Source organism: Cydia splendana, chromosome 3 (assembly GCF_910591565.1).
Source record: "Cydia splendana chromosome 3, ilCydSple1.2, whole genome shotgun sequence".
Classification (NCBI taxonomy): Eukaryota; Metazoa; Arthropoda; class Insecta; order Lepidoptera; family Tortricidae; genus Cydia; species Cydia splendana.
Window position 1 is genome coordinate 21,687,004 of NC_085962.1, and position 23,940 is coordinate 21,710,943.

General features: G+C 36.2%; 1 protein-coding gene and 1 long non-coding RNA gene across 2 annotated transcripts in view; both read right to left on the minus strand.

Moving 5' to 3' along the window:
- Positions 1-23,940, minus strand: part of LOC134789409 (uncharacterized) — a 400,206-nt gene that overhangs the window by 207,778 nt on the left and 168,488 nt on the right. The window lies entirely within an intron of this gene.
- The window catches only part of LOC134806847 (insulin-like growth factor-binding protein complex acid labile subunit), a 285,723-nt gene that overhangs the window by 23,420 nt on the left and 238,363 nt on the right, over positions 1-23,940 (minus strand). The gene's annotated exons all lie outside the window — the stretch shown is intronic.

Sequence of the window (23,940 nt, forward strand, 5' to 3'; positions counted from 1 at the left end):
CAAGTTTTGTTTTCTCAGACCTGTCATAAACACAAATGCCCAAAATGCGATTAAGGTTCTAGAAGACATTTTTAGCATATTTAGAAACCCTGACCGGCTCGTTAGTGACAGAGGTAGTTGTTTTACCTCGCACACGTTCAAACGGTTTTGCTTAGATAAAGGAATAAAACATGTTTTAAATGCGGTCGCTAGCCCCAGGTCTAATGACCAAGTTGAGCGGTATAACCGCACAGTTTTAGACTATCTCAAGGCACTAAAAGTTAAACGTGGCGAGAAAAGTTGGGATTTGGGACGCATTCAATGGGGTCTGAATAACACCCTTCAGAAAACTATAGGTAGAAAGCCGTCGGAAGTGATATTCGGAACTCTTATGAATAGCGAAATTAACCCCATGCTCAATGACGTCGTTTTCGATAGCCGTGAAAATGATGATTTGTGTGAAATACGTAACAGTGTTAAGGCTAGGATAGATCAGGAGCAGGCTAAACAAAGAGAATTATGATTTGGGAAGGACACCTTCACGTATATATAAAGAGGGAGATATCGTTAAAATAACAAAAACTTGTTTCAATAATAACGGACAGAGCAAAAAATTAATGCCTTCTTTTATAGGGCCATACCGTGTGAGTAAGGTCTTAGGCAATGACCGCTATGTTGTAGCTCCAATACCTGGATTAGTCGATACAGAAAATAGGCGGTCAACGACCGTAGCTGCTGACCGCATGAAGCCGTGGATACACGTGACCGCTCTAGAAGTTAATGAAAAAGAGCCTAATGATGATCTTGAGAGCGATGATGGAAACGATTCGAGTTAGAACATAGATATTATTATGGATATCATATTTGTTAGGATATTTTATCCAGATTGATTTGCTACAGAATGTTTTTTCGTTGTTTCAGATCAAGTACGCGAGAATCGATCGGTTCGCGGCTTGGTGCAATAAGTGTCGAATAAAGTCCTTCGACTGCCATTACGAGCATTAATCGATCGGCTCGGACGGGCGTCGATAGGCATCCTGAAAGGCATCGATCGTTCAGGAGGTTAGGGAACCCTGATGATTCGATCGTTCAGGGGATATAGGTATTCTGATTAATCGATCGTTCAGAATACTCGTTTCACGACATAATCGATCGGTCGTGACTTCATTTTGATGTTCCCATGGCCCAATCAATCGATCGTTTGGGTTCACTAGATTCGATATTCAATCGATTGTTCATAGAATTTGTTATTTAAATTAAAATCTTATACTTATTCCGATAATCCGTAAACGCACTGCCTCCCTCATGCGCCGAGTACGTGACAGTTCCAACAGTCTGCTTCAGCTCGTTCCTGGAGATACTGCTGGTACACTCTGGAGGCACTGGAATGACCTGCATATGGGATCCAGAGGCATAGTGTATAATTTAATGTAAATATGTATGTAGATTTTAATTTAATTTTAATGTAATTTTTGTTTATTGTAATTTTTGTTGACATGTTTTTAAGTTTATTTTTAATTTTAATTTTTATATGATAATATTTCAATCTTAATAATTTTAATTTTAATATTTTGTATGGGTATATTTTTTTTGCCTGAAATAAATTTGATTGATTGATTGATTACTTGGATTATGTATGTAGCTTATAGTTTATTTTGGTACATGATAGCTTCGTAAATTTTGCAGTTTATGATTAAATTCAATTTGGGTTACCTATAATGTTAACTAGACTAGTGGTAAAATTTACTAATAAAATAACTATTATTATTTTACATGTTGTATGTTAAATATTACTTGATAGATCAATGTCTGCATTTGCATTGTAATGTAAAAGTTATAAATGAATAATTAAAATGTTAAGCATAATTAAGGCCAATTTGTTGAATAAGTTTGTTTTAAATAGTCAAGATAGCAGATTGTTAGGTTGCTTAGGTTACCACCTGGTGTCGTGTGCGGGACGCACACGATGTCAGGACAGCCGATTGTTAGGTTACGTTATTTTGAATATTTATCAATTTTACCAATTATTTATTTTCAATAGTCTTATTTAGTTAATGATTTATGGTTTACACTAGTAACATTTATGGTTTATTTCTGGCAACATCGCTATAACGTGATTGGATGATGTCTTGGCGGGCGAATAATATCGTTCAACGATTGGTTGACGTCATCGATATCACGCGATGTCGTCCACCAATCGCGAGGCTCTATTTTCCCGCCATATTGGCAACGGTTCTTGGTCGGGAGTTGATCAAACCGTGCATTCTGTTTGGAGCGTTCGTGGAAATAGGTAGCTTATTCGGAGTGACGTGCTCACGGCTGTGGGTAGCCTAGGTTGCCTAGGCTTGCTAGCTAGCTAAGTTAATTAATTGATGTGTAAACGAATGTTGAGTTTAAGTGTCTAGAGTAATAAAGTAAATGGATGTTGAGTTTAAGCGTCTAGAGTATTAAACAAGTGAATGTAATCAAGTAGTTTGAATAAACATTCCTAATCTAACCGTTTGGAGTTTTCCTTTGTTCCGGTGCCTAGTAGTTGGTCGTTCATAATGTTTTTATTTCAAACCAGCTAGGACGCGGCTCAATACGTGGGAGTATCGAAGTGAATTCACCTTTTCCGTGCTACCTATTTTATTTTCAATGTTGATTTGTGTAAAGTCAATTTACATGGAAATTCAATGCAGCCACTTTGATCATATACCTATACCTAACTACATAGTATTATTCACGACCCGTATGACTCTTGTAGATTAAATTGACACCACAACGTGGAATGTGTATATTTAGGTACGTAGACGTATGTACATAAGGTAGGTATGTATAAGGCAGGCAGGCTGGCTCCCGCGAGGCCGAGGGAGTCTCCCTATCAAGTGTTCATTTTCAATTTCCGTTTAAGTATAATTGAATCAGACAATAGGATGCTCGTCTCCGTGGGCAAATAAAACATTTTTGTGTTTGTTTAACATTTTATACTTAGTTTTCAGACTCGGCGTGAATGATTGCATCTTTCCGATTGACGGGTCAATAGATTAATAAAACCATTAACTTTATTTCACTCCATTTCCAGCATTTGAATGAAACGTTCAAGGCAAGTTTGTCGAAGCACGTATTGCAACGGAAACTGATGAAGATTGAGTCAAAGTATAATATAGAAAACATGGCAGGCATCTCTTGTTGACTCACGGATGAAACCAGATATTTTTTATATTTGATAGGTTAATAAATATGAACCGAAATAGATGTCATATATTATATTAAAGAAAAAGTGACGAAGCCCTCCAGTGGTGAAGGCCGGATTCGAAATCGGAATTGATAAAAATAATTTGATTTGTTCCCAACTATAATGTAGTTGTTATTATTGCATAGGATAGCATCGGAAGAGTATTTCTAATTTGTTATTGAATGGATACTTGCGGGCTCAGCACGGTTCCATTTTTATCGACTATCACTATGCGCGTCCCTTTCGCACTTACATACTTGTTAGAACGTGACAGGCATGGTGACAAGGGATAAAAACGCGACCGTGCTAAGCCGCTTGGAACCCTTGGAACACTTAATCATTTTGTATACCTATATACAGTGTGTTTGACAAGAGCGTAACCAGTGTACATGTATATTTTAAGGATGTGGCATGTAGCATGCATGTAGCATAGAAAAAAAAGTACTGGCAGAATAGAATGTTCTTTTGCCTACAGTGCTTCGTAAAAAAAAAAAAAAAAACTTTTGACAGTAGTTTCCCACCTAGACTTCAATAAGAATGTCGCTTACGATTCACGTTATGAGGCAGTGTTCTTCTGTACGTAACCGAAAGGGCCCAAAATGTCACGAAACAGCTTGGTTTCGTTGCATTTGCATATAAATAAATCGAAGGCGTTTGTAATTAAGTGGGTGAAGCATTATATGGAGTATAATAAAAAAAGAATAAAAACAAAGAATTGCATCCAAAGGGTAATTAACAAAAAATCATCACAGTGGCTAACAGTACTACCGACCAAAGCTGATGATACCGACCTAACAGCAACGCAGTTTCGTGACGGCCTTGCGATCAGATACGGGCATGAACCTTCTAGCCTGCCACCAACCTGCGATGGCTGTGGCGAAAATAACTTCAACCTAAACCATGCACTTAATTGCAAGAAGGGAGGGCTCATAAAAAGAGGCCAGCCACGACCAACACAGAGACGATATCAAAAGTTAGGCTGAACCAGCATGGGGTTCGGCTACTACTGAGCCAATAATGCGAGCCGCAACCTTAGATCAACCAGGGCTAATAAGCGACTTACTACTGGAAAGTGTATGGGAGCCAGCGAGGAAGGCGTTCTTTGACGTTCGCATTGTAAATGCCGACGCCGCCTCGTATGATCTACTCACATGGCCCACGATTGCCCAAATACACGCTCGCGAAAAACATCGCAAATACGACCTGGCTGCAGAAGATCTCAGAGCCTCATTCACTCCTCTTGTGGTCTCCTGTGATGGCGCTGTCGGAACGGAATATGAATCCTTCATAAAAAGAACATCCCTTAAGCTCCATGAAAAATGGTCCAAACCATACTCACAAATAATCAACTGGATCAAAGTCAAAATACAAATATCAATCATCAGAGCTGTCTCTCTAAGAATTAGAGGAACGAGAAGAAGGATAGAAAGATTTGGATCTGAAGACGGCTATACCCATCCTTGATGATTAGATTTCTCTTCTTTCTACCGCACAACTGTATTGAAATAAGCTTAAAATTGTATTATTTAACGTAATAAATGTGTTATCATCATTCACTATACCAGTGATTGTGTTGTTGAAATTTTCTTTTTTTTTTATATGGAGTATAAAAATGTTTGGGCGTTTCTCAGAGATGACCTTCGGTGCCTGACTTCGGTGCCAATTTTTTTTTTTAACTTATTTGATATGCGAATTTATTTCCTAAAATCTAGCTTTAATATAAAAAATATTGGTAGTGGAGGCCTCCATTAGAACCTTATAGTTTTTAAGATATTTGAGATTTAAAAAAACACCGAAATCATGTGCAGGCACTGAAATCAATTGGCGTCACCGAATTCAATAATGCATACACAAAAATCACATTTCAATTTTATATCTCAATCATATTACATTTTAATCATATTCTTCATTCTTATTTGATTATAAGCGATGTAACAAGGCTAATGATCTCAAAAGCTTACATAAATTTAATAGATAAAGACCCAAGACTTTAAAATAACCTAATTACGGCTTATATAAAAACAACATCTCTAAAAGATATCCCACACTATTTGACTGTCGTCATATAATAGGGTGATGGGTGATGTATGGTCCTGGAACGAGTTTCAGACATGTCGACCACAAATTCGCACATTAGTGCCATAAAGGAGAAGATGTTTGTTTCACAGAATCCGACCGCACACGCATCAAAAATAAACTTATGTTACCTACACCCGATAAACAAGAAACTTTTGAGTGGTGTTCAATGCTCAAAAAATATTTAATGCACTTATAAAGCAATGTGATGCAATACGGAAAACAAGTATTTTTGAATAACAGAGTTTTAAAGCGTGAACTCCATGAATTTAAAACTATTTGAAGTGGTCGACTAATGCTTGAAGATCTAATTACCTATTAATTATTTGAGGGTGCTGGAGATCTCCAGCACCCTCAAACACTTGAGCTGATTTGTAACTCCTATATTTAGACATAAAGACATAAGACATTGAGGATTGTTAAAACATTTGCTATGTTCAATTTGTGTCTATCGCTAACCTTTAGAAATATCGATCAGTAAGGTACGCTCAGTAGTAGTAGTAGTGCCTTTGAAGCGATCTCGACATTAGAAGGCCACTTTATTTTTAATCCCTTGTTCTGAACATCCTGTCCCTTGGGTGCACCTTGCATAGTACACAAGTTATTTTAAAATAAGTGGGATCTAATTGACTGCATTCATTTAACATGGCTGACACGTTTAATAAGGTATCGAGGTGTAGGGCCTCAGGTGATACAGAGGACAATTAACATAATTTACTTCATTGGTTTGAATAGAATATCAAGACAGAGAAAGAAACATTGGGTCTACAAGTTTCAACACACGTCTGGGTTAAAAAAACTACTCATAGTAAACTAGTGATTTTTGTACCTATTATGACTTAATTTACTTACAAACATAATTTTACGTTTATACAACGTAATTGCAATTTTTACGTGTGATAAATTAGTACAACAAACTAGTTTACAGAGCAGGATTTGAATTCAGTGATCACTTTTTTGATATCGGTGGTCAAAAAATCCACCGAATCCAAGGAAATCAACACCAGCGATGTCAAAATTAATCGCTTTTTAGCAATTACAGAAATAGCATGAGTGATACAGAGGAGATGTAATAATGTTGGATTTACGTACTTTCGAGGATTTCTTTATCACTTGCATAACGATAAATGCACTAAAACTTTCGGAGTAAATTGCACCACCGATCTCAAAAAAACATAGAACCAAACCCACCGAAGGACGGAGAAACCTTTAAAAAATCACTTTATTATACTGTGACTGTACCTCTACTCTATTCAACGGTTAAGGCACAACTAAAGCATACTATGTTTGAGACACTGAGTTCCTGGTTTACAACTTTGAAGGTGTACCGACATGTTTTGCAAATTACACCGAAATCAGGCACTAGCCCGGGACACATCGTAAATTTGGTTTTATTCAATGAGCTGAGCAAACACATTATTGTGATATAAAGAATATGATAAGTTAACTAATACCTTATGCGTGAATACCCATAATAACTCCGATCTAATGCCCCATCTTGAGTAATAATTTTTTGTTTCATGAAATCTGGGTGCGGGACACTCCCACCGAACATCATTTTTGGCATTTGAATTTTTTTTTCTTGTATTATATAAATAATAAATAAATAATTTTATAGTGTCCCAGACAGAATAAAGGCTGAAGATCATACCTAAATTAATTCAGATTTATTGAACAGTAAATTCAATCATTTATTGCCCCGGACACGTAAAAATGGCCCTCCTGAGAAATGCCCGTTTACGACTTACCAGAACACGGGAAAAAATAAAAAAAAGACCGCCTCCACATAGGATTTAGAACGGGTCTTGCAGATGTTTTAAAAAAATCCACTTCTACCATTGGTTTCTGGGCCTTCTGGGCAAGTAAAACTAAAGAAAAAAGGTTTGAAGATATCTCTAGATACAATCAGGAGGCGCACGGTGGGCTGAAAATCGGCCTCCATAGAAATAGAAACCGAAGTCTTAAATTTGAACTTTTTTTTATTGGAATGGCTTTTGTTAGGTTTTATTATGTCCCAAAATTAATCTTAGCTAATTTGGTTGGAAAAATAATTAATTATAATTTTATTTCAAAATATTTGTATGGCGCGTATCAGAAAAATCAAGTTTTCTCCGAAAATAAAAAGTTAACCGTAATATCCTGACAGATGATTTTAAAACCAATTATTCTTGATTTTTCCACATAATTAGAATTTTCCTACGGGGTGCACTTTTTTAAAAAAAAAACGATATATCTTTTTTCTTTAATTTTTTTATTTTAATACGGTTATACTCGTTATTTTGACTACAAAAAATGAATTTGAGTTAGATCGAACCAATAACTTACGCGTAGTGAATTTTTGTTCTAAGCAAATGTATGGAGCGTACGAGTAAAACGGTTTTTTTTTTTCAAAAATTATAGGTATACCGTAATATCCTTGCAGTTGATTTAAGTACCAATTATTAAGGATATTTTGACATAACGCGAACTTTTCTACCGTATTCACTTATTTAATAAAAAATAAAAAAACTTATTTTTTCATGCTGAAATGGCTTTTTCTCATTGTTTTAATCAAATAAATAATAAACATACAAGAGTTACAAGTAGAAAATTGAAAATAAAACCATTACATCCTTTACATTATTACCCTTGTATCCTCTTTATTACATTATCTTTGTACTTAATGAAACAGTATTTAACAAATGACACATTGACAACTGATGAGTCTAAAATTAATGATCATTAATGAGGTACGCGCCATACAAAGATTTAGAAAAAATATATAATTAATTATTTTTCCAACCAAATTAGCTAAGATTAATTTTGGGACATAATAAAACCCAACAAAAGCTATTCCAATAAAAAAAAGTTCAAATTTAAGATTTCGGTTTCTATTTCTATGGAGGCCGATTTTCAGCCCACCGTGAGGCGTTTGAATGAAAATTATTTAAAATATCGCAATACAAGTTTTACCGGTCACGCTGTTATCGTAAGTACATAGTATATATACATATGACAATAAATGTATTCTTGAAGCAAGCTACGCAAGTACGCGCGGCAATCGTGATGCCTGCCTACGCCTTCGCCATCTTATAACATTCGAAGTAAATTGTATAGTAATTGACTGGTACATACTTGTACACTTTTCTCTACGATCTACGGCAAACTCACATGGCAAAGCCTTACATTTAAGAATTTAAAAATAAAGTGAACTGTTTAAGCATAACATCAATAGTCGCTCTATATTTCAATTTAAATAAAGTCATCCGCTTAAACATAATTAATGGTACCTAAGTGCTGTCACATTCGACTGGTTCGACGCTTGTTTTAACTTATCAGTATAGCCATAGTTCCCAAAATATTTTACGCGATATATGCACTCGGACCTATATGAAAGAGAATATAACATCGTTGTTGGTGCAGATATCGGTTGAATGCCGATTGTCGAGAGGCACGATGACACGCCGCCATTGCTATGATTGATCGCTACGCCGGGAACCAATTAAACTTGTCCACTACACTACACAACAGGAATCCAGGAAAATAAATTGAACTGAAATGTTTGGACAAATATCTGTTTCCAGAGATTGTTGTCTGAGAGCGAGTTAAGTAACTATTATAAGCCCACCGCTAAAGAAAAAAAAAAGAAAGGTAAAGCAGTTTAAGCTGAGTTTTGAGACTAAAACTAGTAAGTATTTCTTTTTACTTGCTTTTAAAAATCATTTCACACATGGCATTAGTCATCATAAAGTTTTGCTTGTTCGTTCCCAAATTCACATATATACTCAGATGCAGCCCCATATGGAAACATCCCCATCTCCAGGCAGCCCGCTTCCAGTTTCCCTTAAATCACAAAAACAGTGGGACGAGCCGATCTGCCGATCAACCTTAAAAGAACTCACGGACTCTGCTCAGAGTTCAGCAGAGCGCGCTCGTCTGCTGGCAGTGGCGGAACCGGAAGCTGGTTACTGGCTTCACGCATTACCATCAGCCAATATTGGCACCTCGAGCAGGGTGGCAAGACGACCCTCACTCTTGCCACCTGCTTACGACTGGGCACCAATACTAACGAGCCCCACCGCTGCCGCTGTGGCACCATGGTAGACGATCTGGGTCACCACGGCTTGTCTTGCCAGAGGAGCGCCGGCCGTATCTCCCGCCACGCATCCTTGAATGATGTCATCCGTAGGGCGCTTGCTTCCGTCAGCGTGCCGGCCATACTTGAGCCGAACGGTATCGCACGCGACGACGGCAAGCGGCCCGACGGGATGTCACTCATTCCGTGGAAGCTGGGGAGGACGCTTGTGTGGGACGCCGCCTGCGTTGACACGCTCGCGCCGTCCCACCTACAGGCGACCTCCGTCAAGGCGGGGGCTGCGGCCACAACAGCGGAACTAAACAAGCGGCGCAAATATGCTGTCCTCGGCGAGGGCTACATATTTGCACCGTTCGGAGTCGAAACTCTGGGTCCGTGGGGGCCCAGTGCGAAGTCTTTATATAAAGAAATTTCCGAGCGCCTTATAGATGCGTCTGGTGACCAGAGGGCTGGCAGCTACTTCGGCCAGAGACTAAGTCTGGCCATCCAACGAGGTAACGCTGCCAGCCTACTGGGCACCATAACTCATGACAGCGACCTAGGGAGCATTTTTTATTTATAAGTTTATTTATAAGTTCATTTATAAGTCTATTTATATGATTATTTTAAGTTTTATATTCCATGTAGTTTAGTTTTATTACTGTTTAGTTTGTATTTTTGTCTCAATAAAGTCTCATAAATTTTACTTACTTAACATAATCATCATCATCATCATATATCATCATCATATATTTATTGCATCCATGGTAAGTACACAGGTGTTACATAGGTAATACAAAGATGTTTCACATGGGCCCTGGTAGGGCAAGGCAATATTCTTAAATCTAAGGATTGAGTTTGTATGTAATAGAATTCAGTTTCATGCAGCTAAGCCCACAACCACGGACCAGTCCGTAGCTGTCTAGCTGACCATAATAACTTCTTACCAACTGCCCGAGTTAAACGGCATCGGCAGACCTTGTTAAGGTAATTGCGCTGAGCAGAGTTCGGTCGCTCAAATTATTTGAGCTACTATTTTCGAAAATATGTGAACGGCTGGGTCTTTCTTTATAGTTGTCATTGACAAATACAGTGGACACGGACAGACCTATAGCGACAATATCATATAAGTACGCCAATAAAAAAATAAGTAAACTGAACAAACGTACCTAGTTTTTTTGGAAGGAGGCAAACTATGCTACATTTATTTTGTCGTTTAAGGAACGTCCGTATTTGTTTTATTGCAATCTTATTTTGAAAGGCTTCACACCGAAAGGAAACAGCCACTTGTGATAGATATATTATTAAACATCCGTAGGTATTCACAAAATTTATATGCATTAGATTCCTCAAGACGCCATTCTTTGTACATAAAACATTAGGTAAGTAGGTAATACAATATATATCTACGTCACAGTTGTTTTCAGTTTAGGTACCTGTCGAGAATCTGTTCTCAGAAGATTTTATTGGTCAAATTATCTGATACGATTATCTTTATAATAGTTTGTGCTTGAGAAGTTTTTTTTAAATAATTTCTACATATTTGTAATATCCATAAAGTCAAAAATAAGTATATTAAACACACAGTACAGCTTGTTCTAAATATTGACTTTACCTACAGACTTAATACAGATTTATATTGAAATAAACAGCTATAAAGCAGTTTAACGCCCGATCAATTCTTGTTTCAAAACCTACGCATAGCTTGTTGGCGACTGGCTGGCGTGTGACCTATTTTATACTTTTAATTTGTATACTTTTTGAATGATTGCTTGTCGATGTCAATCTGCCTGTCACCGCCTAACTATCAAGATCTTGTGCTCTGTTTTAAATAAATTATTTATAATATTTGTATAATATCTGCGTGTTTGCATTATATCATCAGTTCATCATACAGTCCACTCCATTAGCTATCACAGCTTGAACATTAACTTGTCCTAATTTCATTAGGTGCAGTATAATTTTAAATAAATATCAGTAAACTCATTGTTTACTGCAGAATACTTTTCTTGATTGCTTAAAATTCACTAACGTTTTAAATTTCTACTGCTGACTTTACCACTTAGCATATAAATCACGGAAAATCTATGTCCCAGCCGCATGGCAATTCGGAACGTTCTGCACCAATTCAAACGTAAATCAAACTCTGGATGCGTTTGCGTTTAGACCAATAAAATGAAAAGAGAATATGTGTTTAAGTAAAGGCCATAAATAATAAGAGGAATTGGAATTAGTTGATAGTACAGTTTTTCTTGGTATAACTTTAGATTCTAAACTCCAGTGGGGTCCCCATATTGCTACTCTTTCGAATAGACTGAGCTCTGCAGCTTTTGCAGTGAGCAAAATCCGTCAGTTAACTGATGTGAAAACAGCTCGATTAGTATATTTTAGTTACTTCCATAGCATTATGGCATATGGTATTTTACTGTGGGGCGGTGCTTCAGAGATAAATACCATTTTTGTTCTGCAGAAGAGGGCTATTCGAGCAATATACAAAATGAACCATAGAGACTCACTTAGAGATAAATTTAAGGAAATTGACATAATGACAGTGCACTGTCAATACATTTATGAGAATATTCTGTATGTACATAAAAATATTGTAAATTTTAGGAAAAATTGTGAAATTCATAATATTAATACTAGAAATAAACATAAGCTCGCAGTGCCCTTCACTCGGCTCCATAAAATTAAAAAATCATTCATGGGTAATTGTGTAAGATTTTATAATAAACTTCCAAACCATATTACTGAATTATCTATTAATAAATTTAAGAATTATGTAAAGCGTAAACTTATTTCTAAAGCTTTTTATACCACACAAGACTACATGAATGATATTACAACGTGGGATTAATTGTTATTCGAAATGATTATTTATTTATTAGGTACATTTGATTATTGATGAGGAAATGGATATTCCGATGTAATACTATCTACTTCTTTTGTTACTTATGCTTTTTTTTGACATTTAGATTTTATTCTAGAAATTCTAGACTAGTATTTTTTTATACAATCTTTTTAATGTTTGAGGATCCTTTTGTGAAATTTTTAGTGTTAAATTTGATATGTATAATAATCCAATTTTATTATGGAATAATACTAACATCAATAAATTGCTCTGATAATTAGATTAAGATTAATTACGATTCATAAGAGCTTGTTGCTAGGCCTACATGAATAAAGTAAATTTTGTTTGTTTGTTTGTTTATCCATTTGTGATGTGAAGCTACGATAAATTATAACGATATAATGAAGTAAAATAAAAGCTGCGGTAAATAGCTGACCTGCCCCCGCATACAAAAAGAAAGGAGGGAAAATATCATAGAAGTAAAGTAATTATGCAGACTTTTAAGACGAAAACACAGAGCTTATATGCTTTATAACAGAAAATAATATTAATTTATTTTATTTTTATTACCATTACTTTTGGTTTCAATTATCCAACGGATACTTATGTTGTCTAACGGGGAAGTTATTAAATTGTCTATCAACTTAACTTTAATTATAGACAATCTTCTTACAGTAGGTAGTTTAACTCATAAATGCCATAATCAATGTCGGTTTTCTATTGCATAATGACTATTGTCATTTAAACAGTGAACTACAACATTTTAAATAAGTATGTATTTTCATTATGAGTCAATTCTATTTAAAGATTTTAATACTCGTAAATTTATATATTCTTGGCTCGTAAATTGTTGAAAACCCAAAGTTCCTAGTGAGTTCAATGTACTTAGGTTCCTAGATTTGGCCGCGGACACTTCAGTGTGAGACAGAATAGCAAAGTTCATAAAGTTCGGACGGCGCTGCGGTCTGCCTAGCGGTAATTTACGATTCTACCATCCCGGGCCTTTGACTAAAATTAGTTGGTAATTCGCAAAATTAGCAAGATTCCCTTCTACATACCTAGTTACTCGACATCCGTGCGATATTAAGATCTAGCCAGGTCATTTTGATAATAATTTGACTTTTTACTTCTACACTTCTACCAAAGAGAATCTTCTACTAACTACTTATGTTTACTATATAAGTAATCAGTTAGTAGAAGACTTATGTTTAGTGATGCAACAAATGGTACATACTTTTTACGAATACGAATAAGTACGAATAGTGGCTATGATTAAGGTATAAACTTAACCTTACAGTTGTTCCCATATTTGCAGTTGGTAGCCTACCAACTGCAAATATAACTTTGTCATGAAAGAAGTATACAAATGCACATTACACTGATTAAATTAAAAGAAATAAAATAAAAACACAAACGATAAAATATACATATTTAGGTATATCATTAATTATGTATTAGCTTGTTATTCAATAAAAAATCATCGTAGGCAAAATTAGATTATATGCATCATCATATGATTATGCATATAATCTACATAATGTAGATATCTACACGGACAGTCTGTCTGTACCTATACGAGCTCTAAGAATTTTCGAGCTGAAAATGGTCGAGACCATTTTGTCATGTCATGAAATACTTAACTTATGCCATCCCACTGGCGAAACGTGTATCGCGACACTTTGTCCCGTCCCATAAAATAGCACACTATAGAATACACCTATTAGGGATACCTAACCTTCAATATCCCATGCTTAATTATAAAGAGATAGGGTTCCAAAGCAAGGCTGACTGTGTTAAGTTAGACCCCGGGGAGTGCTTGCTTCGGGTTACTATTAAATTATTATGTAGGTGCTTTTGTCTGATATCTACGCTATGCTCGTATGTAGTCGTTAAGGTAAAGTAATCAACACGATAGGGTTAATTGTTATTGAAACTTGGAATACAACATTTCATCAAATTCTTCATACTATTAGGTATTCGAGGTTTATAGAACTTTAATACAGTTATAACCAAGTTTAAATGGAAAAAAATATGTTAACATAATAATTATGGCCACTTATATAGCAACTAATAATGGGCCTCTACGTGTTGGATCTATATCCCCACGCAAGCCTATCAAAAGACCGGGATTTATAGGCCCGTAAAATCCTAAATGGACTTACAAATAATAATAATAATTCAACCTATATTATATAGGCCCAGCAGTGGGACGTATAATACGTCCCACTGCTGGGCACAGGCCTCCTCTCATGCGCGAGAGGGCTTGGGCTATAGTCCCCATGCTAGTCCAATGCGGATTGGGGACTTCACATACACGTTTGAATTTCTTCGCAGATGTATTGTATACAGGTTTCCTCACGATGCGCGGATTGAGCGGTGGTGGCCGAGTGGATATTACGTCCGACTTTCAATCCGGAGGTCGCGGGTTCAAATCCTGGCTCGTACCAATGAGTTTTTCGGGTCAAAGATTTTTTTTATTTTCATAAAAGGAAATTTACATTTCACTTATATGAAAAACATTTTTCTATAACATTTGATGAATAGGTACATAAAATTCATATTATTTATACATTGCGTAGATAAAGTATTTAAATTTTACAATATTTAATGTTTGCTTCGACAAACATGCATTATTATAATATAGTTTTTCGGAACTTATGTACGAAATATCATTAATGATATTTACCACTAGCTTTTCTGTGAAGGGGAATAAAACTACTAAAACTAACTAACTAAAAATAAAAATTCCTAAAACCTACCCTCCACAGCTTGGCCAAATGTAGGACGCTGCCAACGACGTACTCGTATCAGCGCAGGTATAGCTTCCCACACCAGCGCACGGACCATCCTCCAGGGGATCAACTACATCCCGTCGGGGCGCTTGCTATCGCCGGAATAGCAGTTTCAGTTAACAGAAAAAAATTCAATGCGACTTGTCTATTGCGATCAGCGCAGATACATCGGAAAGCGATATTCAATGAAAGAGATGTTGATCCGTCAACATCAAAGGTTATATATTATTAGAGCGTTATTTAAAAGCAAAATGATTCAAATTGAACCTTTATTTATAATTGTTATTAGCCTTTTTTTCAGGCGGCGTTTTTACCCCGCCTCGTATTTAAAACCAAAAGGTTAAAATTATTAGCAACATTATACCTTGCCTAGCTATCATCGAGCCTGAACTAATTCTTAATTGTTATATACCTACTTACTTTCTTCATAAAACAAGTCAGCCTATCCCCGCCCCGCAGCTGGTTGCAAGGCCACCAAGTTCCGCGAAAAAACATAACTTAAAAGGCTTCAAGTGCCTCCTGAAGCGTCCCTGGAAAATTGTTTCCTTGTTTGAGATACGGTCCCGTTATAGGCTCTACGCTAAACAGAACAAAGGAAACTCCACTCCGCTATTGCGTTTCCTACACAAATATTATCTTTCCGTCAAATAAGTTCGCGGTATTTGCTGTGTCAAGTAGATTGAGCCGTCCAATACGTGTGAAACAATTCAACTTTACGACGTTCTTTTAAAAAAAAAGGACTTTAATTAAAATATAAATGTGAGCACAGTAGGGGTAATGACATCTAATAAGCTTTCGGGTGACAATGGGATGGCTAAACGCGCTCGCTGAAGAAGAAAGGGACCGGGAAAAATGAATTTATGAATGATATTTTGCGTTAGCGTATTGCGTATCACGAATTAGCGACATTATCCCTCTGTGGCTGTGTGACTACATCACCGTTATTAGTTGACATTAAACGTAAACAGCTTTCTTTATTATGCTATTTCTATGTTACAGGGACCTTGATACATAATATAGCTATTTCATTATCATAGCAGCCTTTATAAGGTCCTATATACTTAACTACGAAAGAAGGCCTGTTTCTTTCGTTGGACATGAGGGTTTTCGCACCCTATTTACGGTAATAAAATGAGGTTTTGAGACTTCATTCACATATATCTTTGAATTTCAACACAGATCATCAGAGGCATACAAGTTTCCTTGCGAAGTTTTCTTAGAAGAAAAAACGACAGTTTATTGCAAATATTGAAGTAAAATTTCGAACCATCGTTTTGAATTTCCTGCCTGCAGTTTAGAAGTCGCACGTCTAATATTTGTGAAAACACTCTGTAATCTACATTTACGTATATACAAAAACCGGGCAAGTGCGAGTCGGACTCGCGCACGAAGGTTCCGTACCATAATGAAAAAAAAAAACGGAAAAAAATGCAAAAAAAAAACGGTTACCCATCCAAGTACTGACCACGCCCGACGTTGCTTAACTTTGGTCAAAAATCACGTTTGTTGTATGGGAGCCCCATTTAAATCTTTATTTTATTCTGTTTTTAGTATTTGTTGTTATAGCGGCAACAGAAATACATCATCTGTGAAAATTTCAACTGTCTAGCTTCGTTCGGTTCGTGAGATACAGCCTGGTGACAGACAGACGGACGGACGGACGGACGGACGGACAGCAAAGTCTTAGTAATAGGGTCCCGTTTTACCTTTTGGGTACGGAACCCTAAAAACTAACAAGAATTTTCAAAATCTATAAGCTATCTACATTCCGGTTTTTGCGTATTTCAGACGCCTCGGATTAACTGATATAATATTATGTGCACGAAATGTTCCATACCATTACGTAAAAACGGCCGTTGGTTGTACATACGTACTACCATTGGGGACCCCCACTTAAATATTTATTTAATTTTGTTTTTAGTATTTGTTTTTGTTTTTGTTTGAAATACATCATCTGTGAAAATTTCAACTGTCTACCTATGACGGTTCATGATTTACAGCCTGGTGACGGACAGACGGACAGCGGAGTCTTAGATGACCCCGTTTTTACCCTTTGAGTACGGAACCCTAAAAAGATCAACACGTTCAGCAACACCAAAGAGAATTCCCTACACAAAAGATATCCGCCACACGAAAATAAATTATTTACGTACCTGCTCACAATACAATAGTGTTTATGTACGGATTTGGCAAAGGATATACGGCGGGTATTACGTTTGTAAGTGTACGATACCCTGTTTTCCGCTCCGAGACCCCCTTTAAGAATGCAAGACAACTTTAAGTCTTACAAAACAACTTGATGCGCGCACCGAGCCTCCCGGTACCGAGCGGGTAATAAATCAGGGGCCAAATTCGTCATGCATAACTGTCAGATTTCGCGTCCACGTCAAATCTACACTTGATTTTTATTCTATCATGTGTTGATTCGATCAACTGTACAACCCAAACTCATTCATTGAAAAAATAATTAAACCAAAATCAACTTTGTTTTATTATAAATATATAAATATAATAAATAAATATTATATAGGACAATTAATTTACACAGATCGACCTAGTCCCACAGTAAGCTCAGTAAGGCTTGTGTTGTGGGTTCTAGACGACGATATATATAATATACACAAATATATAAATACATATATACAGGATGAAATTTAAATCACTGGCCATATTCATTCCCGGCACTAGGTTACACTTATGGAATCTATTTAGCGAAAAAAAAGAGTACATTTTTTTTTAAATTTTCATTTTTCAATTTTTAATAATTTTCCACGAGTCGTGGTCACCCTATTACCACAAATGTAAACAAACCTAATAGTAGGTTTTAACAACAACATCAGCAAAACCCTTATCTGACCTTTACTAAACCTTATAATCGTTGCAATAGGGTCCACCCAGTTAGTGTTGGCGATGGTAGGCAGGGTTATCAATTTCGAGGGTAGTCCAAACCATTCCGCGCTAGCGGTAAACATAACGGTAAGCATAAAATGATTAGTCACTCGTCACTCGCCAACCTTAAAATAATAATCGCGCGCGTACTAAGGTTTAAAAAAATGTTTTCGAACCGGGAATATTACGAAATGGTACGGTGTTATTTAATTGTGCGTGCATTTGACCAAGTGCGAAACAACGTTGTAGTGCTTAGAAAACTAAAGAACAATGTGCATAAACGTGCCGCACTTTGTTTGGAGCAGCACGGATTACAGTTCGAACATTTATTGCAGTACAACTAAAGTGCAATTACTTGCTTCAGTAAGTACCGAGGGTGATATGTAAATAGTTTAATTGCGTCGATTTTTAATCAAATGTACATAAGTTGATTCAATTTTTTAAATACGCCTGACTGCATAGATTCCTGACCTAGTTTTTACTCATTGTTTTTAAGCCACGGACGTTTTATTAATAATCATTAGTCAGAAATAACATTTTAGATTTAAAATGGGTTGCCTTTGCTTTTTGACGGTCCTAAGCCCGTTAAAGTATGAAGGAAAAATTAGCAACTTATGTAGGTAAGCGTCTTATCTCGCTGCAATAGGGTTCATAATTGGTGACGCGATTGCAAACAGCGGGAGGGGCGGGGTGTCAATGACCTTAACTGATAAGAGAGAAGCGGGTGTAGTGGGTAGTTCACGGTTCACCATAACGTACGAGGTTTTTAGGACAACTTGATGATGATTTATTTCGAAAAAAATGTACTGAGCGGTATTAAAAGAAAAAACACGTGTTTAATATTTTTTCGAGTTCTTTCGGGTGTTTCAATTTGGCCAGTGAATTAAATTTCACCCTGTATATATATATATACATAGAAAACATCCATAACTTAGGAACAAATATTTGTGATGAACACACAAATAAATGCCCATACCGGGATTCGAACCCAGGACCTCCTGCTTCGTAGGCAGGGTCACTACCGACTAGGCTAGGAGGCCGTTAAACTATACTACTATACGGTTTATAATGGCTCTGAACTCGGGGTGGTTCGGTTTGGTTTGGTTGCCACCTAACAGTGGATTGCTAATGTAAAATTTTGACATTATACGTATTTGAAAACTCACATTTTTTCCCACATCAACGGGAGAAACACGATACGTCAAAAGTCGCTTGTCGAATACCCCTCCAGATTTTTCTCGGGTCATCACTTTAAAGTCTTATCAAATGGATGTCTGATGTGGGTAAAAAACTCTTAGCCTCTATGAAATTTCACGGAAATCTAAATATGAAAGAAGACAAGTAATATTTCGGCTCTCAAAAAGTTCGGTACGAAGTAAAAACTGGGCGACACCATAGGAAGTCCGCCTTTCAGCGAATGGACGTGCGAAGCTTTTATTTTGTGCTCGGTATTGTTACAAGAATACCGAGCTTGGAGTCGCGAGTGGCTCTGAATGTTAATCAAGCGATGAAGGGAAAGGACGATGTCCATCAGTATTCATGTCATAACGACGTCACCCTCGCAACTCTTTTAGCGCCGTGCGCCCGTGCTCCGCCTTCGCTTTGATGATAATGTTGTATACCTACTAGTTAATGAACTGTCAGACCATTTTCTGTATTACAAACGAGAACTTATATCCAGAATTTAATTAAATTGCGTCAAGTTTAAACAGTTAACAAGTCACGTCACTTTAAGGTTGAGGATGAATAAAATTACCTAATTATTTCTTTGGCGTCGTGAACTATATTCATAGAATATTATTGTATAACTGGTGGTGAACTGTTTGATTAGTAGGTACTTAAGTATGTTGGAATAGTGATCAAAATAGTTTTCTATTTCCAAAAAAAGTCACGTGTTTTATTTTTCTCATAAGTGTTAAATACTATATACAACATGAACATGATATGATAGTTTTTAACCTCCTGAGACTAAATGTGCATTAGAATGTACATACCTATTCGTTGCAATCTAATTTTAACTGAATTTTAACCTTTCATGAAGCAAATAAAGTAGCATTTCTTTTGTTTCATTGCTGTTTAAAACAAACGAAATTCGTTCTAATTTACTTATAGAATAAAGTTCCAATTAAAAATTGGGAAACTTTATATGGTGGGTCTTACGAGGTTAAAAGACACAAATCAAATAGTGTCCTGGGAGGTTGAAACAAAAAAAAAATGGGCTACTGTGTGAGCAATAAAATGCAAAAGGGTCTGTCAGTGGCGGGTAGGCCGTTATCAGCCTCTGCACCTAACGTTAGCACCTTCTGGAAACACTGGGACGATGTACGTACATATAGGATCCAGAAGCTTAGTTTAAATTTAGTATAAGTTTGACTAACATAGGATTAAGGGAATGTACACTAACACTATGGACATAGTCTGAAAATAAATCTATTGAATTGAGTTGAATTATAAGGTCAATGTTGACAATTCAGTCGTAGGGATAATTCCGTACACGATATTTATTTAACTGCTGAAACTAAAAGTAAACGCTGCTTTGTCCTTTGTCGATGAATTTTCATTATGGATTAGGTAAGGTGGATGTAAATTTTAATTTCGAAATTCCCAGATAACTGGATCGGAAAGCGATTTAATTGAAACGTAAAAGCCGGATCTCATATATTTCGAGAGTTATTTGTGAAGTTCAGGATGCAATTGGATGCTACAATTTTTGTGTTTTGTAATCTGTTTATTAAATTCCAATACCTTTAAAATTATAATAATATGCAACAATGCAGCACTTTACAACTTATTTTATTCAAAATCAAAATCAAAATCAAAAATATACTTTATTCATGTAGGCCTAGCAACAAGCTCTTATGAATCGTAATTAATTATTACAATTGGTATACGTACATTACGGTTAATGTCGAATAAAAACGAGTATTAAGCATTTCATTTCAGAAAATTAATAAAAATCGTTAACTTAAAACTTACCATTTTTGATTATGGATGAGGAAGTAGGAGAACGTGAATATCTATCCCACAATTGCTTGAAACTCGTGCGCAAAGCGTAGGTACGGCAAATGCAGGTAAGTACCTACCTAGATAATAAGATTTTGCCGAATGGAGACTTTCAACACGTTTTCTCTGAAGTCGGTATTATTTACTCGTATCTAAATATCATCACTTGTTCTCAAAATCCCTATTTAATGTCGGACCATGGTAATTTTTAACAATATGATCAGAGATGTTCACCTGTAGGCAGGTAAAATACCCGCTCCAAGCAGCTTCATTAATTTCATTATTAAGGCTACATATATCACTAGCTATTACAATACTAAAATTATATTACTATATTATGCAGTACAATTTAAATTAAATAAAAATTAGACACAATTTAGTTTCCGTGTGATTTTATTCATGGCATCTGCCTTTGTGCCCTTTGTAAAAACGTGTAAGAATTCCAAATAAAAAACAATTTTGCGTTAGCCGCCTCTAAAAAGATTAATTCGTTGACTCTACACTAAGTTTTTACTAAAATCACAATATCTAAAATTTAGTGTTAGCTCTTTCTTACATTTCCCTCCGGTGACGCGAATCACTATTCAGAAATGAAAGTACTAGCGCGTGTGCGGTGCGCGACAGCGCAGCTCCTGCCCGGAAGATTTGTTGTCGAGAGTGTCGCGACTGTCCTGACAGCGTACACGCCGTTATCGTACACGACACTTATGTATGATTCACACATCGCCAACAATGAGACGAGCAAATGTGAAAACTTTTGCGTTGCCACAAATTTACAAGAAATATGCTTGCGTAGTATCTTATGTACTTGTAATTTACTATATTTATAGCATGACTGTGCTTTTATTATTATTATCAAGATAAACAAACTGGGCGAAGAACAAGGTTTTCAATGGGTGTACATGTACAAAGCAGGAGCCACGTCTTATTCAAATATAGTATTAATCTCTGTAATCACTAATTGGTTTGCAAAAGGTTGGTTTAGCGCTCGAATTTTTTTCAAGAAATAATAATACATTTACCAATATAGGTATAAGACTTAATTCTAACACGCAAAATGGGTTTATAAACCTTCGTCTCCTCGAGTTTGTTGGTTAAGGTGGCGGTACTACTGCTCGACATGCTAATGCTCAATAGATGACACCCTGCTGTCATCTCTATTAGCAATTACTTAAGTTTCAAGATGACATGTACTGGGCCCGCGTCGAGCACCAGTACGAACACCTTATATGTAAACTACACATAGCGTTATTAACAGGTTGCAAGTATATGCCGAACTTAAATTTAATTAATACTTATTTTACCAATTTCTCGCTACATCTGAGTGTCATCAGTGCTATTTTCCGGTTAACATCGTAAGCAAAGCATATATTAGGAGAAACATTAATTAATGAGGGAGAAAATCCGTGCCGACCTTGTAGGCAGATTGGGTTTCATAAAGAAACTTGCCGGTGTTCGTGTGAAATAAGGGCGTGCGGAGGAATCCGTTGACACATTTAATCTGAATACTCAACCTGTCTCGTTTATCTGGAGATAAATGGATGAAAATCCCGTGTATGCCCGTGACTGGAACAAGCTTTCCTTAGAAACGGGCTTGAAATGGAAATGAAAATACATTAAATTGTTGTTTTGTCGCTGCTGTATTTTCTAATAATTTCGAGTAGCTGCCTGCTTGAAATTCACTATTAGAAAATTAATGAGTTCATTGTTCGTGGCTCGTGGCATGGCGATGATATGGTAACATATGTAAAAAATGAAATCTCAAAAAAAAATGATTTACGAGTAGATACGAAATAAAACTTGCACAGGCAAGACACACACACAACATACACACACAACACACACACACACACACACACACACACACACACACAGGTAACATTAAGACAAATAATGTTTGTCCAAAATGTAACAAAATGGCAGAAACTGTGCAAGGAACGTCTCAACTTTTGCGGGCATAACTTTATAACATAAGCAGTTAGTAGCTGGCAAATGCGGAAATGTTTAAGAGCGCTTGTTTTAATTAGTTAATTTCAGCAAGCCCTGGTACACTGCCAGGCACACAAAGTTATTTGCAACTTTTTACTCTCAACAATAAAAGCTTCCTTAAAGTGACTGTGTAAATGTGTAATCATACTCTAGTCACTCTACACTGTCTACAAATATAGCTCTACTAAGAACACTTCTCATCTCATAAAGTAAATTTAGGAATACAGGTACAGAAAACGGAACTATGCGTTTAGAGATAATCTATTTTCACACTGCGCGCTCCTCTCCAGACTCTGTGTATAGTAGAAACTTTTTACTATTCGGAATAAGCTCTCAAGTGGATTCCGACATTTAAAATTTTTCTACTATAATCTACGATAATCTTATAGACATTTTAACACATAGAGGCAAAATTAAAGGTATTTGTTTTATTTCAAAATAGGAAAAATAAACAAATTCATAAGTCTCATATTCTGTTTTGATTCATGTGATCATAATTGCTGAAATTTATCAAGTTAAAAAATTATGCAATTTCATATTTTGGAGCTTTCATGAAATGAGATTGATCCAAGCCTCATTTTATCTTCTTGCGGGATTCTTCTGAAGCTACGAAGGCAAACCTTGATGAAGTTAAAAGTGTGCAAAGTTTGTGTTCGATTTTCACAAAACAAGGGTTAGTATTTACACTCTTTAGTTTATGGAGTTTTCTGTGTCTATCGCGGGGGTCATTTATCAACGATCGCTTTTAAACTGCGCTACTGTTTTGCATATCTACATATATACCAATTTAAGTGTTCGACATAAGTTGCTTCAATTTAAACCTGTCGCTAAAATGTAGGCACTGATAAGTCTTGTAGTTTATGTAAATACCTACTAGTTTTCCTTTGAAACTACCTTAAGCCAGTTGAAAACATTACATGATTAAATAATGCAGGTTAAAGTCAGGTCGTCCAGTGACTGATCCAGGCGGTTTTGTGTTTGGTTGGTTAAACAATTTTTTTTTTTTAAATGTTTACATTTATTTAAATACCTACAAATACACACTATAGTTACATCTTTTATCAACCGATACATTTATCAACCTTCTCCA